The following is a 13,184-nucleotide window of genomic DNA, read 5'->3' as shown; positions in this document are numbered from 1 at the left end:
GAAATTATTTGCACATATCAAACAGTATATCTTGCTAAGAACTGTAGTAGACACATCGTGTGTTTTCCTACTTAATGCTGCACTCAGAGGCATGTTTATAAGCATACTTAAGCTTCCCTGCATCTTGTGGGGGTGACTTAGCGCTCAAACTTCCGTTGTCTTAAAGGTTATGATGAGCAGCTGTGCTACTTGGCATAACCACTTACCCAGCTCCTCTGAAAACATGTTGACTTGAGCCACTTTTTTTGTGTGTCCCTAATGTGTAGCAGTGTAACGGTGGTTAATGATCAAATAAAAGGAATGAGTCAAGATAGCTGTATACGCAGCACTTAACAGGAGGAAGTGTCACTTTAAGAGACACGAGCTGGCCCTCATAGTATTAGAAGGGGACCTATGAGGCCAAGTCCAGTAGGGAAGAATTGACAGCAACAATCTCACTCAGCTTTGGATTGTGCATGAAACATTATCAACAAGCCAAGCGAGATGCAACCACTGGTACAATAATGGCAATGTCTATTCCAGGGCTGACCAACGGCTCTTTGACTGGAACTGAGGCCTGCTGCACTGGAAGGTGTCCTCCCCGGGTACTGTAAATCTAGTCAAAAGCCCGTTGTAGGTCATAGGCCCTAGTGGAGAAGATACTGCTGTTATTTTGCGAATTGTACATGATGTGCTCATCAAATTGCCTTCTCTCTGTCTGTGTTTGTAGCCACAAATGACTGCTGCTGCCGGCCTTGCTCAGAGACACTTCTCTCATGGGCTCCTAATTGATACATGTAATGAGAATAAGTGACCGTTGAATGCTCAGCCATTAACTAGACATCTATATTCCCCAGGGCACAGGGCACAGTGTGGAAAGGGGGCAGAAAGAATGTAGGAGGCAGAGGCTAGGGGTAATACGGAGAACACCTACTGCTGGGAATGACATACATGGCCTGTGCATACTTCAGCTCATGGCAGCTGTGATTATCTGCATAAGGCTGGGCCCATCAACATCCTAGGATGGATGAGGGAGGAGCTCACGGGGTCCCACCCCTCCTTGAGGACTTAACTGTTAATAAATTATGGGGGAAGGAGGAATATTTTTTCCAGTGGTGTAGCCGCTGGTAAGGTGCCATGTTTCTTTAAATAACCCTTCACATATGTTCCTATAAGTAACCCTAATATAACTCTGTAACTCACTGGGTCATCAAAGCAGGGCAGTATTAGGGAACTAGTTGGGAAGGGAAGGAAATCAGAGGGAATAAAAGGGGGAGAAGAGAGGGTAATGAGAGTGAATATGACCAAAATACATTATATACATGTGTGAAAATTCCATCATGAAATTCACTGTGTATAACTAACACACACTGTTTAAAACAGAGATATACAAAGAGACCAGTGTTCAATGGTCAGAACCTTCTGATAGGGCAACTTGAAAGATTTCAGCTAGAATCCTCCTTTTCCAACTATTTGCTGTAGTGCCCTCTTCAATCCAGATCCAGTTCTTCCAGAGCCTCACCACGGCCAACCTGGACCTGCTCCATCCCCCTTCCTAGCTGGCATCTAGGTGGAGGTTCCCCTTCTGAGTTCAGGCTCATTTCTTGTATCTTTTAGTGAATCCATTTTCTCTAGCTACAGTTCAGTCCTCTCCTCAGGAACAACAATTTAGAAAACACATTAGATCAAATGTCAAATCCAATGTCCAATCCAAATCAAATGTCATTTCAGATTATCAACAAAAACTTAGCATTCTTGGCTACTAAGAGATAATCCTCAACTATAGTAGCTCCGAGTGTGTGTGTGTGTGTGTGTGTGTGTGTGTGTGTGTGTGTGTGCATGCTGTAGGCTAAGTAAGTAAAGAATAGAATTTGTATATATTAGCCAAAGCCTAAATAAATTATCTGTCCACTTTAAAGACTAAAAATCATCTTTTTTATTTTTCTTCCACTTTTGAGGTTGCCATCAGCACAATTCAAAATTCTTTGAATATTAGGAAAACCTTTTTATTTTATTCTCATCCCAGTATTTTGGCATGATAAAAATTATGCCTGAACTAGGACTTCATGAATGAGTAAACAAATGAGACCCAAGGCCAAGAAGTGTTCTATGCATTATTGATTTAAATATGGCCACCTCCTAAAGTAAAAGGTCATGGGCAATAAGAGCACTATGGAAACCAGTATAGTGGTTACTCAGGAAGATGGGAATTGATCTATCTCAAGATCCAGTTACACCACTCTTGGGCATATATGCAAAAGCTGCATTATGGTACCACAGGGACACTTGCTCAACCAAGTCATTGCTGCTTAATAGCCAGAAACTGTAAACACTAGATGCCCCTCATCAGAGAAATGGGTAGAGAAGATGTGGCATGTTTACACAATGGAATATCACTCAGCTCTTAAAAAAATGAAATCATAAAAGTTGCATGCATGGATGGAACCAAAAAACAAATCATCCTGAGTGAGGTAACCCAAACCCAGAAAGATAAATTGGTATGTATTCTCTTATAAGTGAATATTAGCCACTAAATAACTGATAACCAAGCTACAATCCATAGACCCAGAGAGGTTAGAGATAGAGGAAGGGATTGGGGGACACATGGATCTCACTGGGAGGAGGGAACAGAATATATGTTATAGATGGACTGGAGGGGAGGATTTAAACAGGAGCATCAGGTGGGAAGGGGGAGGGGAAGTGGGGTTGAAGGAAGGAAAGAGGAGAGAAACATCTAGAATTGAAGGGTGTTTGAGGGGTGGTATGAAAACAGTGCAGTGGAAACTTCCTAGAATATATGAAGGCAATCCAAATGAAGTTTCCAAATAATAAGAGAGATGGAGACCACACACACATACACACACACACACACACACACACACACACACACACACACACACACACAAACTGGCCACCTTTTGTCACCAGATGAAGCGTCCAGTACCAGGACTGGGTTTTATCCAATCGAGCTGCTGGCCAAAAGAGTCCCACCTAAATCTCCAAACAACACAGGCTGTTGCCAAGACAATAGGTTGCTCTCCACATACTGACAGTGAGCCCCACTGCTGAAGACAAAACCTCACATAACTCATTGAACATGGAGAGGTCAAGCTGATGCCCACCCAGAACCTCCACCCCTCATGTTCTAGAGTCTTTGACGTGGAGAGGTACTCTGCAGGCTACCAAAAAAGAAACATAAACACCAACCCAACCACAAAACCTTTGATCTACAATCTGTCCTGCCTACAAAATATGCTAGGGCAATGGTGGCACAAAGCTTGTGGGAATAACCAACCAATGTCTGATTTGACTTAAGACCTACTCTAAAGATGGAAACAAACACTTCTTGGGTGACCAAGAACCAGAGAGTAGATAGCCCAGAGACCTAGGGTAAAACCAAATATTCCTGGTCTAAAAAAAAAAAAAAAAAAAAAAAAAAAAAGTAACAATAAAATGACTCCTAACACTATTCTGCTATACTCATAGATTGGTGCCTTATTCAGCCAGTATCAGAGTGGCTTCCTCCTACAGCAGGTGGGAACAAATACAGAGACTTACAGCCAGATGTTGCACAGAGAGAGACCTTAGAACAGCTCTAGATAAGATGTCTCCATCAAATCCCTTCCTCAGAGCTCAGGGAACCCCGGGGAAGAGTAGGCAGAGGGAATGGGGAGACAGAAGGAACAGAAGACACCAAGAAAGCAGGGCCCTCTAAATCAACTGAGCAAAGCTCATCTGAACTCACAGAGGCTGCAGCAGCAAGCACAGGCCTGACATGGGTCTGCATCGGGTGGTCTGCACCAGGTCACCTGCATACATATTGCAGCCTTCAGCTTAGGATTTTTTATGGGACTCCTGAATGTGAGAACTAGTGGGTTTCTGATTCTTGTACCTTCTCTTTATTTTTCTTTTTCTGTTGGTGTGGCTTGTGCAACTTGGATATGATGGTTTTTGTTTTGTCTTATGATATTTTGTTGTTCGGTTGTTATCTCTTAGAAGCCTGTTCTTTTCTAGTGAAAGACAGAAAGGGAGTGGATCCAGATTGGAGATGAGATTGGGAGGAACTAGGAGGAGGGGAAAAAGGAGAAACTATTCAGGTTATACTTATGAAAAAAGAATCTATGTTTGATACATGGGGAAATATTATATGGAATTGAAAAGAACTAAAAGAGCACTGACTTTCTTTTTTAAAAGAGTACTATTTTGTGTTTGAAGATGAAAACACAGCAATTTTAAGTGTGTGTTTAAATATCAATTGGTAAAAGCAAAAAGAAGCCTACTCATTTTCCATTGGACCTTATGTTCTTGGCCTTTGATATAATCATCAGATTACAAAAGCTGAATTCCAAGGCTTTCCTTGAATCTTAGATGACAGGGAATATTATAAAGCCCCATGGCTGCTGGAGACGTTAACATCACTGGGTGATGATATGTAAATGTCATGGGCAGCAGATAGGTGTTAGAGGAGAATGATCAAGACAGTCTCCTAACCCTACACATAAGAATACACATGGAAAAGGAAAGGGCATCTTAAACCCATTTATTCAAGAACTTACGGGGAACCCTCCTATGGAACACTGGGCCCAGTACTGAGGATAAAAAGAAAATAAGGCACAGTTCTCAGAGAAGACAAGCACATAGAGTAAGACTTGGGAAAGCTCAGTGACGTCATTTGTGTGTGATTTCACAAGCTATCAGAGCTGAAGTTAGGAGCATAGCTAATGAACCAGATAGTCTTGAGATGGCTCTTCCCTTACATGCCACGTGGATATGGAAAGAAGCAACTGTGGCCCTCAGTTCTCTGTGGAGAAATAAAACTGACCTCTTAGGCTTGCAGAGAACATCATATGAACAAGCCGATAGTATGCATGGTTCCTGGTATAGAGTAGACGTTTGATAAAATGGTAGTATGTGAGGTTGTTATTATATCCATAAAGCATGCATGGTAATGTTAATCCCAGACAAAATGCTAAAACTGCCAAATAATGTTTTTCTAATACCTAAAAAGAAACGATGTGGCCACGTGTTCCAAGTGGATCCTATAAATGGATTTGTCAACAAATTAGGTACAATCAACCTCTCTTCATTTGTGACATGGTTCCCACCACACTTGGTTTATAACAAGCAAAATGAAAAGAAGAAAGTAAACAAACTGCTTCAACTACTTCACAAGGCACGCAGGAAACCAGCTGGCCAGATGACAGACACATGGGGAGATTTGCATGTGGTTGACCGCTCTTGCCAAAGGGTGATATAAATCTGGAGGGAAGTAGAAAGGGTCATTGTTCTCTCATTCTAATTCAATAATTTTATAGGAAAATAAGAAAAGGGCACCGATGGCAATCTGACAAAATATAAAATCTAATTACAGAAGCTATGATTGACATGGGACCCAGAAGAGCTTTCTTGGAAGACCAGGAAAACAGGCCTAGCCCTTCAATGAATTCTTTTCTATGTGTAATCTCCAAAATAGGCATGATTATTAAGACTCCATGGTCAAAATGCATAGAGTAAACAATGAAACTCACATATTCTAATTCACACTAAAGATAAGGAAAATGGTAAGCTACTTATCAAATTATACATGGAAAGGTATATTCCTTTCATAGATAGTGAGACATGATAGCACTGTAAATCATACAGGAAGGGGCTAACATATACTAAGTATGCATACAATACAAAAATGAAATTGGTTGTCTAATGTCCCAGTTTCATAATTTTGGTCAATATTTAAAACTATTGATGATACAAATTCTCTTTGAATTTTCTGATAAATTTTTAAAGTATAAACAGTTTTTGGCTTCTAAATTAAAGTAAAAGTATTTTCTCTACCTAAAATAGTTAAACATTCCAACTTTAGATTTAGGATTTTCTAAAAATTGGCATGGATTTTTTTTTACTTTCTTTTTATTTGCTCTTTGTAGCTTACATATTATGCATCTCAATCCTATTTGTCTACCTGTACCTTCATATCCACCCTCTGCCCTTGCAACCTCCCCAAAATAAAATAAAATTTAAGAGAAAAGAAAAAGAAAGAAAGAAAGAAAGAAAGAAAGAAAGAAAGAAAGAAAGAAAGGAAGGAAGGAAGGAAGGGAGGGAGGGAGGGAGGGAGGGAGGAAGGAAGGAAGAAAAGAAAGGAAAAGAAAAATGTCGTGGAGGCTGCAGTGGACACAGTGGGTCACACAGTTTATCCTTTTATCCATATATCTTTACGTGCAAGTGTTCATTGCAAAGTCATTGGTCTGGTTCAGGGCCCCTTGTTTCTGCTGCACTATTGATACTGGGCCCTCACTGGGACTCCTCTTGGATAGCTTGTTGTTGCCCTGTGTCATGGGATCCCGCAGATTAGGGTTTGCAGGACTGGACCCTTCTGGTGCTCAGCAGATCATAGATGGGGTGGATATTGGGATAGGCCAACTCATAACATTGGCTCTGGGCCTAGGTAGCTGCAGGTTTGGTCAGCCTGCTAGCTCTCCCCAATCTTACAACCAGAGTGAACTCTCTGGTAATGCCCCCATGCCCCCCCCCCATCTAGCTCACCTAAGCAGCAATGAGCAAAGGTTGGGGTTGGTTCTCTTGCTTTCATACCCTCAGGGCTGGCTCACCCACACCTACACCACCAGAGCCAGCTCTACTGTGTTGCCCAGGCCACTCTCCTGAGCACTGCAGCCGGTGAGGGGCAGGGCCAGCTCTCCCACCTGCCACAGGCAGTGAGGGACAACAGGTGTGGGGGGTGGGGGGGCTGGAGTAGGATGGAGTGGTGTCTCCTCTGCCCCTGACACCATATGACAGATGAGGGGTGGGGCCTTCACGCTGTCAGGGTGGCTCACAGCACCCTGTCAACAGGGTCAGCTCAACTGTGCTGCTCAGAAGAGGTGCAGGGCCTGCTTTCCCGAGGGCTCCAGCCGCTAAAGGGGAAGGTCAGCTCCCTCGCCTGCCGCAGGTATCAGTGGGAAGGGGGGAGGTAGATGGGGGGATAGGATCTGTTCTCCCATTCTCGTGCTCCCAGGCCAGCTTGCCCATACCCCCAGGAACAGGGTCAGCTCTACTGTGCTGCCCAGGCAGGGTGCAGGGCCCACTCTCCCAAGTGCTGCAACCAGTGAGGGGCAGGACCAGTTCTTCCCAGTGTTGCAACTAGGAAGTGGTGGGACCAACTCTGTGCAGCCCTGTCCTCTTGGCCTTCAGTAGTATCAGGAGCCACGAGGCTACAACAGGGCCATGAACCCAGGCGTGGGCCCTGGGAGCCTAGACATTACCATGACCCTGGGTAACAATCAGGCCGTCCACCTCAGCCCACTCCTCACTGCTTTTACCTCTTCAGCTATGGATGGCATGGTTATTTGCCTAGCATTACTCCTTTAAAATTTCCATGGATACTTACAGCTTATGTCGTAGTAGAAATATATGCTATCTCAATGGAGAAAAGAAAAGAAAAGAAAAAGTACGTGTTTATGTTGAGAATATGCATGTTGTAGTCGCTATTCCTGGAACCTTGACAGAAGCTTTTCCAGATGTGAGAAAGTCTGAAGTTCAGATGATGGACAGACAGATGTGTTTGCACAGGGCTGATGCTCTCCAGGCAATGTAAACCTGGAGGGACGTGGGAAAGGCCATTGTTCTTCCATTCCATGTCAATGGTTTTTTTTTTTTTTTTTTTTTTTTTTGGTTTTTCGAGACAGGGTTTCTCTGTGTAGCTTTGCGCCTTTCCTGGAACTCACTTGGTAGCCCAGGCTGGCCTCGAACTCAGAGAGATCCGCCTGGCTCTGCCTCCCAAGTGCTGGGATTAAAGGCGTGCGCCACCACCACCCGGCCATGTCAATGGTTTTATAAGCAAATTATAAAAACACTGATGGCAATCTGCCAGTTATGACTTCTCGTGAGAGAAGATATGACAGACTCCTGAGACTCCCACACAACTCATGGGAGCATGCTTCTAGAGTATGTTAGCTCCTATTGGCACAGGGATGCCTTGGCAAGGGGAAATTCCTGATGAGGCAGATACCTGGTGTCCCATAATTCATAGTCAGCTTAGATATGCTCCCATGAAATGTATTCCATGTAGACTAGAGCTCCCTCCAACCCTAAGTTCATGTCTTTCCTGACACCTCAGAACATAACTGTTTGAGGGAGGGAGTCTCTGTGGACACAGCTGATTAAGATGAAGTCACACTGGAACAGGAAAACCTAAATCCAGTCTGTCTGTTGGCCTCATAGCAAGATGCAAAAAGACAGAGGCACACACAGAGAAAAGATGATGTGGAGGCAGGAGCCACAAGGAGAGCACTGTGTGATACGAAGGCAAAGGCTGGTGATGCATCAGAAAGCCAGGCTGTACCGAGGATCACTGGCAACTCCAGAAGCTAAGAGAAAGATACAGAACACAGGTTCTCTGGGTGCTATGGAGGACATGGCTCCACCAGTTCCAACAATCCTGCCTCCCTTCAGCTGCGAAGTCATCAGACAGAGCCTCCCTTCTCGCCACTCTGGAAGCCAGAGTGGCCTTTGCAAACCCTGGCTCTCATCCTGTCACACATTTCCATTAAACACACATTTCCCCACATTGCCTTCAGGATAAACCCTCACTTCCTTCCCAGTGCGAGGTCTTCATGATCTGTCCCTCTTACCCAACCAGGCACCGACTTCTTACCCTGGAACTCCTTGCCCAACCATCCTAGGTTTCCCCTGACACCTTTGCAACCATTGGGCCTTTGTGCCTTTAATTCCCCGTCTCTGGAACATTCTGCTTTCCCAACACCCTTCTTCTGGCTAATGCTGTTTGTTCTTGGCTTAGACATTTCTTCCCAGGAGGCCTTCTTTCTTTCTCTCTCCTAAAAGCTCTCTGTGAACCTGATGCTTCCCCAAACTTTTTTTTTTAACCACTCTGTTGCAATTACTTGTTTATTTGTATAACATGCAGGAATTTTACTCTTCATTACTCAGGTGCAAAAAAAGCCACATTCCATTATTTCTAAAATTAAAACTAAATGTACTCCTCTGTCTCACCCTCTTGACTCATAAGAATTTAATCCATGGGCTCCCTCCCTGTCCCACCCTTGGTCATGAGATCACCCAAGAATTCTGAATTCATGAAGGACTATAAAACTGTTTCTCTGCAGAAAACTGTGATGCTGTAGTTCCATCCTGACCTGCTGAGTTCCAGTTCTAAGGTGCATTCAGGCACCACACCCCGTCCACAGCAGTACTCTCCATCATCTGCAGGTGACCCACAATACCTTGCAGCTGTTCAGTGACTCAGCATGTACTAGTCCATATGGACTGACTTTCCAATACGGCAGAAAACCACCAACTCTTCATACCTGACTCTGCCATGTACTGCAACACCACAGATTCCTTGCCTTCATTTATTGCCCGTCCTGTTCCCTCCCCATGCACAGACCACGGGAGGCACTCCTGCCTTCCCCAGTTAAGACTCTATCCAGCGTCCTGAGCCAAACCAAACAATCCTGCTTTAACTCATTAGAAACAGGAAAGGTGTTAACCACCATCTGAGATGGGGAGAATGTTAGGTGTGTGCATTTGTAGACCAAATTCGGGACTCTCCACCTACATGGATTGGGAGAGGGTTTTGAGTCCCATTGTTCCACACCACTCCTCATCCCTCTCCTATCTTGCCGTGTGGATTGCAGCACAAAAACAAAAGCAATACAAGAACAAGAAACCAGTGGATTTCCTAAAACGGTTCAAACAATCACACCACGTTTCTTCGCCACCAAGGGTAGAGTTCCTTGAGGAAGGGAAGGCCATGTTCACCCGCTACTGTGCTTGGCAGAGTAGGTGTGACCCTCACACTGACAGCAGACAGCAAGCTGTCTTTAGGAAATGGGAAAACTTTTGCGGGGGTATCTTTGTGGATCTCCCGCAAAAGACTGCTGGCAATGGCCGAGAGACAGCCGGGACTGACCTACTCTGGTGATGGGATGGCCAGACACCCTGATAGTTGTGCCATAAACCCCATCCGAGGACTGAGGAATCTGGATGCAGACATCCACGCCTGGGCCCCTGGTGGAGCACTGGGAGTCTAATTAGTGAGAAAGAAGAGGGTTTATATGAGCGAGAATTGTTGAAGCCAAGGTTGGATAAATCACAGGACAAATAACCAAATGAATGGAAGCACAGGATCTATGAACCAAAGGCTGAGGGGCCCCCAACTGGATCAGGCCCCCTGAATGGGTAAGACAGTCATTTGGCTTGATCTGTTTGGGAGGCAGCTATGCGTTGGTGCCGGGTCCTGTGCTCATTGCATGAGTTGGCTGTTTGAATCCTGGGACTTATGCAGGGACGCTTGGCTCGGTCTGGGAGCGGGGGACTGGACCTGCCTGGACTGAGTCTACCAGGTCGATCCCAGTCCTCGGGGGAAACCTTGATCTGGAGGAGGTGGGAATGGGGGATGGGCTGGGGGAGGGGGAGGGGGGTGAGAGGGGGAGAACAGGGGAACCCATGGCTATTACGTAGAACTGAATGGTGCTGTAAAATAAATTAAAAAAAAGAAAATGGGAAAACTTGCTAGTAAATAATTAAACTTTGGAGCAGGAGTCAAATGCACAGACTTAGACAGACCTAGATTTGAATACATCTTGCAACCTGTCAGCCCATGCACAAGCTTTGAGTCATACGCACTATTAAAACCCAATAGCACCCACAATTGCTTTCACATTAGAAGTCTAGGGGCTGGGTGTGGTGGTGACACAATCCCGTAAATCCCAGGAGTCATGGGGCCAAGGCCAAAACAGGGTTCTGAATGTCATACTACGGATATTATTTAGAGTTGCTAGTACACCAATATGATTTAAACACACACACACATACACACACACACACACACACACACACACACACACACACACACACACACGTTCATGGTAGCACTCTTCACAATAACCAAAAAGAAGAAGCAACTCCATGTTCACTGACAGATGCCTAGGCAAACAAAATGTGCCATATGCATACAACAGAATATTATCAATTCTTAAGAAGACAGGTATTTCTAGTACCTGCATAATGTGGATTAGCCTTAAGGACATTATACTAAGTGAAATCAGCTGGACACAAAAGATAACTATTATACAGTTCCACTTACAGGAGGCACCTGTGGTGGCTTTTCAGACCTGAGGAGGAAGAAAGGTAGCTGTATAATGGGCACAAGATTTCAATTTGGGGTGATAGAAAGGGTTTTGCAGGTAGACAATAGTAACAATTACACAACAAAAAATGGTTGAAATGGAAAAAAAAATCTGTTATGTGTATTTACCCAAATTTTGTAAATGCCAAGAATATATGTAGCCTGACTAATTTTAATATTATATTACAGTTCTCTGAAAGCAATGCACTTTCTCACTGCCAAGACCCAGGGCTGGCCACACCCACACTCACCTCTTGATTTAAATAACTTTGGTCAAGTTATTTAACACTTTGTGGTCTTAGTTTTCTTACTTGCAACACAGAGCTCACTTCTTCAATGACACGTTCAAAGAATTAAATAATGGGTTTGGCTGAGAGTAAACGCTTGGCGCAATAGCCGTTCCATTCATATGGAAATGGTTTTTAGATGCTGAAACATGGTTAAGTGGGCCCCTTTTAGGAAAGAGTTCCGGCAGCATATAACAAAAGCCGGGGTGCTACTGAAGCTCACTAGAGAACTTGGGCAAGGATTGGTTTCAATGGGGGCTCAGATCCATCCCAGAACCTCTGGTACTCACCTGACTCTAAGCAATGGTCTTGGCAATCCTTGAAGTCAATGGACCAGCCTGAGAGACTCATGGTGCTCCCTCTGACCCAGGCCAAAGCCTCTCTCTAGAGGGTACACTGAATCACCCAACCCAGCAACATTACCAGCATCTTCTTGCTCTGCTGGCAAGGCTGGAAAAGTGGAGTGAGATCCACAGTACTTAAACTGGGCTTCCTGTCTTACAAGGTTCAGTTGTGATAGTAACGTCAACACAGTTTTCTGTGCAGATCTACTCTCCGCAGTGGCCACTCCGGAAAGGAAGGAAGTCACACTGTTCCTGGCGTGACAGATATCACCGACCACATCTGGTAACACAGTGAGGAAGCTAGAAGTCTTCGGTAATGGGATGAGACCAGCTACTGATACAAAAGTCAGAAAGAAAAAGTAAAAAACACAAGAGCAGAAGCCCCAGAATTAAAGGCTAGAAACGTAATATTATTTTCACTTGGTTATTTTTATTAGCTATTAAAAAGAAAACAATTTTTCCCTATCCCATATATCAGGGAAGTTCTCCAAAACATCAATTCTATTTTAAATCATGACTGCATTCTTGGAATCCAATAGCGGTAATGTCACCAGAAATTCATTTTTCCTAAAAAGTTAATTTCTTAAAATGTATCAAGTTCTATTATTTAAGAGGAACTAAGGGGGTAAGTATGGAACAGCTCAGTGGCACAGTGCCTGGCTAGCAAGTACAAGGCCCTGGGTTTGATCTCTAAGCACCATAAAAACATAAGTATTTAAATTAAGTTAAAAGGAAGTAAAGGCAAGCTATGTAAAAAAAAAAAATTATCTTCAGTCTTAACTTGGCACGTTATAGGTAAGTGATCCACAGTGACTCCAGGCTGAATGGTTTGTTTGTTTGTTTATTTATTTAGCTGAATCCAGTTTAAAAGACTGCAAGTTGAATGGCAAAATGTTTTCTTAGCTCCTTCATTACAATTGCACACATTTCCACCTAAATTCTGATGCAGGTACTGAGGGTGGGGAATTTTTAAAGTATAAGTTTTTGTTTTTCACAAGTTCCATCAGGTACCAGAGCCTCACAGAAGGGGAGGAAGGAAAGGGGAAAGGGAAGGCAGGAACCTGAAACACCTTTCAATCCTTTCTCTTTATATTTTGGCCCCAGAAACTGCAACAGAGCATCGCCAGGAGCTTGCAAAGCCTGGACTTCCCCCAAAACACTTGTGGATTTGACCGTGTGATGTGGAACATTCAGACGGCAGCATCTCTGCTTCCCAGGTGCAGATCTGATGCCCCAGCGGGAAGAAGAGGTGACAGAGAGGTCAGATGCCAGACTCAGGAGGCAATGTAGTCCATGGGGCCCTGGGGAGTCACGCGGGATACACAGACACTCAGACTGCCCAGTGACCAGTGTGTACCTGGCAAGTAATCCCAGTGTCTGACACCTTGAGGGACTTGGATTTAAAGTCACCTCTGGGACCCCAAAGGCTGGTGG

At 44.2% G+C, this 13,184-nt stretch overlaps 1 protein-coding gene across 9 annotated transcripts in view; it reads right to left on the bottom strand.

Moving 5' to 3' along the window:
- Dnajc5b (DnaJ heat shock protein family (Hsp40) member C5 beta) overlaps positions 1–11,923 on the bottom strand; it is a 163,484-nt gene extending 151,561 nt beyond the window's left edge. For 6 of the 9 annotated variants that reach the window (XM_037206401.1, XM_037206399.1, XM_037206398.1 and 3 more), the window contains exon 1: positions 11,697–11,921. The gene's annotated coding sequence lies outside the window, so the exon portion shown is untranslated. Of the gene's footprint in view, positions 1–11,696 lie in introns of all 9 variants that reach the window. The other 3 variants (XM_037206406.1, XM_028864526.2, XM_037206407.1) reach the window with 1 other exon arrangement.
- Between the last annotated feature and the right edge of the window lie 1,261 nt (positions 11,924–13,184).

The sequence above is a fragment of the Peromyscus leucopus genome, chromosome 5 (genome assembly GCF_004664715.2).
Source record: "Peromyscus leucopus breed LL Stock chromosome 5, UCI_PerLeu_2.1, whole genome shotgun sequence".
Classification (NCBI taxonomy): Eukaryota; Metazoa; Chordata; class Mammalia; order Rodentia; family Cricetidae; genus Peromyscus; species Peromyscus leucopus.
This window is presented reverse-complemented; position numbering and strand designations above follow the sequence as displayed.